Below are 5440 nucleotides of genomic sequence, written 5' to 3'. Positions count from 1 at the left end.
ATCTCTGTCTTCTCTCTAAAGAAACCCCAAACCATAATCCTCTTCATCGATTTTCTTCTTCAAACTCTAAGAAGACTGTTTCTCTCACTCAAAATATCTTGCAAGTAGATTTTGATTTTGTCTATGTCTATGAACAACAAGACGTTTATATGTTCAAAACCCTGGAGGCGTTTGGGCTTAGGAAGTTCCTCGGCGGTCCATTCATTCACTATGAAGAAGAAGTCCGAGACTTCTTTAAGTTAGGGAAATTTGTTGGAGATTCGATCAAAGCAATGGTGAATGGTGCAAAGATTTCTATCTATGAAGCCTTATTCGCCTAGTTCTTCGAACTTCCATCGGAGGGTCTCACATTCGACGTCGCGATTCCGACCGAGACTATTTCTGAAATTAAGACCCTCTTCTCGGACATAGGCGGTCCGGTTAACATCAATGGGAAGAAGAAAGTTATAAAATACCATATCTGTATTCTAAACGATATTATGGCAAAGTCGCTTCAGGGAAGGGCAGGATCCTTCGATCTCTATACTCAAGACCGATTTGAGTATATGGTGGCTATATCTAAAGGGGTGTCAATCAAGTGGGTGTTAGTTCTCTTCTCAACTCTTTTCCAGATGGTTTCTCCATCGAGCAAGCAGAGTGTGGGCTTCTCAGTTTAACTCGGTTGGCTCTTAGAGCATCTTAATGTCCCGGTAGGTGGGGGTGCGGCTCTTAACCCCTATGAATAATGACGGATACCACTGTGAAAAGCTTCTTGGCTCGGATGAAACTTGTGAAGGAGTTGAAGTCTAAATCCTCTATTCCTCAGACGAGTGGTTAGTCGATCACTCAGTCTAAACGCCTAGCGATCTCTAGCCGCAAGACTCTTGTTAAGAGGGTTAGGCCTTCTATTATGGAGTTCGCCGCAAGATCCAACAACTAGAAGAGGGCTCTGATAATGGATTCCGGAGAAGTTGACTCCATCCCTTAAAGGGCGATACGAGAGGAAACCCCTATCGCTACTATTCCTCTATACTCGCTCCCGTCGTCACGATCAGCGAATGTCATGGATAGTCCAAAGAAGAAGCAGACTGAGACGTCTACTCCTAATATTAATAAGACAGAAATAAACAAGAATCAAACAGAGGTGTCTAAAGATGTTCAGACGTCCTCCAAGGCCACTACTCATACAACCTTGAGTGACATTTTTTATGTTTAGCAAAAGATGTTCATAGAATTGTTTGCCCATGCTGGGGATCATACGCCAATATTAAAGTTCCCGTGGTGGAACAAGCTGATAGACCAACTGTGGAGCTAGTTCTTCAACCTATTGAAAATATTTAGGGGGGAAGACATGTTTGTCTACTCTGCTGAACCAGTAGCTTCCAAATCTTCTGATGTTATTGAAGTTGGTGTTCCTGAAGTAGAGTAGGATGTTCTGCATATTGTTGCTGTTGTTATTAATCAAGAAGCACTCTTCCAGACAGATATTGTCCATGTCTCTTCCCCTACTACAACATCTGTTGACACTCTTCCGGAGAATGCCTTTGCAAAGCAAGTATCTCCTTTTTCTCTACTTAGAGTAGCCCGAGGAGCTTCGGGCATCTTCTTTAGAGATCCTATTCCCGATTTTAAGCCTGTCAAAGTTCAAGGAAAAGGAAAAGACATAGTAGACGATGTTCCCAAACTCTCATCCGAAGTAGGTTAGACACTCGAAATCATTTTGGAGAGGGTTGAGGTGAGAGCGGTTAAAAGGATCGAAGCATTCGATACTTGGATGAGCCACAAGCTTCACTCTCCTTACTCCAAAATTATCACCAGCAAAAGCATAACTAAGGAGTGGAAGGAGTTGATGGAAATAGAGAAGAAAATCTTCTCCTGGACAAAAATGAAAAACGTCAACGAGGCTCTTAAGAGAAGAGAGCTCATCGAGAAAAATACAAAAGGCTGCGCCCTTCTTCCTTTCTATAATCAAAGGAAAGAAAGTTTCAATTCCTTTAAAAAGTCAGCTGAAACTGATGCAAAGGTCCACAATCGCCTTAGCTCACTCATGAAGTCCAATTGCTCCATTGTCAGTCGATTCATTCATGGCACCGAGTCGTCTAAATAAATTAGTCTTCAAAATAGGCCATCTCGTGTAGAGCTCAACTACTTAGACGTTGATGAGGCAATGCTTTGTATTGATGACATACTAGATTTTTAAGGTGAGCCCCGACGAATTTTCAAGGATGAACAGAGGATTTCTGAAGATGAGGAGAAGGTGTCTTTTCATCTCATCGAGCTAGCCAAATCATCTGTTGAGGAAAGGCGGTTCTTGGCCTTTCATTATGTTAAGAAGACACTCCTCCCGTCTGAAGCTCAAGAAGAGATTCCTCTCTTTGAGGAGGAGGTTGTTGCTCCTAAAGTTGAACAGATGTCGTCCATTCATAAGGAGATGTTTGAAATGAGGAAGTCGACATCTATTGAGGGGGAACCCACAAAGTCATCCGAACAAAGGCCGGTTCCGTCAGTTGAGAGGGAACCCTCGAAGCCATCCAAACCAGAACAAATGCCATCCGCTGAGGGGGAACTCTCGAAGCCATCTGAACAAGAGAAGACACCGTCTGTTGAGGGGGAACGTATTCGTTCCCTTGAATCCAAAAATGCAAAGTCTTCTTCTTCGTCCGAAGAGAAGACGTCTGAAGAAAGGATGTCCACTCCTCCAACCCTTAATCACTTATCTCCTGTGAGGACAATCTATTCCCTTCATGAACATCTTCCTGAGCATCCTCTTCGCTCTGAAGACATCTCAAGTTACGTTAATGAGTTGTATGCTGAAATTCAAGGGAATGGAAACGATACCAGGGCAATGGTAAATGCTCCTCAAGCGCTCGTCCAAGACAATGAACCAAAGTAATCAATACAGGTAAGTCTTCGTGCCAATCCTATTCGCTCTATTCTAGTTGGTTCATATATTGTCTCCTCTTCCCCCTTCTTCTGAGGAAGCCTCTCCTAAAGATGCGAGCTTCCGCAAGGATCTTATTGATGCGTTGGGCACGATACAACAAAACTTACTAGATATGTCCTACAGGCTGCAATATCTGAAAAAGGGATCTGTAACAACCTCTGAAATTGTGTCTACTTTATCTTCTGAAGAACAAAGACAAAAATCTACTGAAGAAAACTCATGACGTAAAGATTCTCCACACTCAGTATAGAAAGTTCCAAACGAATGTGCACAAACAGATTTCTAATACTCATGCCGAGTTTAAGACCTACAATCTCGAGATTCACAATGAATCAAGGGTATTGATCGAATTTGTAAATCTTCAAGTACTAGAGGTTGCCAAATCTTTAAGGAGTGTTGAAGCCAAACGGTAAGAAGAAGTAGATACCGTCGTCAGGCGTTTCCAAAATGAAGAAGACGTTGAGGCTGAAGTTGCCAAAGCCAGAGCTCTAGCCAGTGTCGACCCTAATAATGTTAAAAAGGGGGAAAGTAGAAATCGAGGAGAAACGAGTGTTCGCGGTACCGGTTCCAAAAGAAAGCCTTCTCAAGGCAGCCGAAGTAGTTACCAATCAGATCGTGGTGGCCGTGGAAATGGTCATAGAAGCGATAGAGGCGGTGGTGGTGGAGGTCGAGCAGTAGGTCAACATCATAACCTTTTAACAGGGGAATCGGTTCTTCAAGACGTTATTTCAAGAGTTAAAAGGGAAGGATCTTAAATCTATCATCTTACGTTAGGTATTTTTAATTTTGTTTAAATACATTGGATAATTCTTGAGTTCGTATTCTAAATTGAATTTGTGTTCTTAACTATATTGTTCTAACTTAGTTTTAACATCATTAAAAGGGGGGAAAATGTTGGGTTAAATTAAACAAAGAAAAGAGAAAATTAATTAAGAAAGAAAGAATTAATTAACATAAAACAATTTGCACAACATAATTTTGATAATATGGTTTGAACAAAACTAATTTGGGTTATTTGTCATTGTGTAGGTATAGATCTAAAGAACACTGTATATTTGGACGTCGTCTAACTCCTTTAGACATGGTCTAAGGAGTGCACGTTGTTAGACGTCATCTAATCCTTCTTAAACGTGGTCTAAAGGGAAGCGTAGTTAGACGTGGTCTAATGGGAAGCGTAGTTAGACGTTGTCTAACTCCTTTAAACGTGGTCTAAAGGGAAGCACAGTTAGACGCGGTCTAACTCCTTTAGACGTGGTCTAAAGGGAAGCACAGATAGACGCGGTCTAACTCCTTTAGACGTGATCTAAAGGGATGCGCAGTTAGATGTGGTCTTACTCCTTTAGACGTGGTCTAAAAGGAAACATAGTTAGACGCAGTATAACTCCTTTAAACGTGATCTAAAGGGAATCGCGGTTAGACACGGTCTAACTCCTTTAAACGTGGTCTAAAGAGAAGCACAGTTAGACACGTTCTAACTCCTTTAGACGTGGTCTAAAGGGAAGCGCAGTTAGAAGCGGTCTAACTCCTTTAGACGTGGTCTAAAAGGAAGTGAAGTTAGACGTGGTCTAACTCATTTAGACGTGATCTAAAGAGAAGCGTAGTTAGACGCGATCTAACTCCTTTAGACGTTGTCTAAAGGGAAGCGTAGTTAGACGTCGTCTAACTCCTTCTTAGACGCGGTCTAAAGAAGGAGTGTAAGCAGACGTTGTATAACTACATAACTCAGCTCATATGTAGTTACCGTTCATATGCAGTTACCGTTCTCAATAGTCTGACAACTCAACTCCAACAACGAATGAACAACTTCAACGAACTCCAATATTCAAATTGCCTACGATGTGTGGTACCTTCCAGTACAAGACAATATCAGAAGAATTTGGCGCACTACCTGTCTGGTACAGCCATGATCCCAATGCTCAGTCTAATGTACATTTGTACTATTAGAAGTTGTCCAATGGAAACGGGACACGTATCCTAGTAGAATATTCGATCATTTATGTATTTCAAGTATAAAACGAAGCTCAAGGACAACAAATGAAGTAGTAGTGTCTCTAACTCCAAGATACCACTCTTACAAGTTGTTAGGATCTAGATCGCCGCTGGTGGACCGGGGGTTGGACCGGTAAGCGGTTCTCACTCGTAGGGTGGTGGTTAATCCTGTTAGAGATTAACACCGGGGTTTCAATACTACACAGCCTGTCATAAACCCTTGAACTAGGTTCAAGCGCGGAAGAGGTTTGCTTTCAGGTTGAAGCGGCACACTTGTATGATAGGCGGAATCGGTTTCGGATGATGGAGATTTGAAGGATGGTGGGTCGGTTTCGGTAACCTGGAAGTTCGGTATGGTTAGATTAGATTCGGTTTGGAGCGGTATTGTTAAGTTAGTCGGTTATGTAACGAAGCCTGCGGAAAGTAAATAACACAACAGATTTTATGGATGTTCGGAGATGAAACTCCTACGTCACCCCTTCCTCTCGAAACCGCGAGAAGGATATTCACTAAGGAATATAAGTACAA

Source organism: Impatiens glandulifera, chromosome 6, assembly GCF_907164915.1.
Source record: "Impatiens glandulifera chromosome 6, dImpGla2.1, whole genome shotgun sequence".
Lineage (NCBI taxonomy): Eukaryota > Viridiplantae > Streptophyta > Magnoliopsida > Ericales > Balsaminaceae > Impatiens > Impatiens glandulifera.
This window is presented reverse-complemented; position numbering follows the sequence as displayed.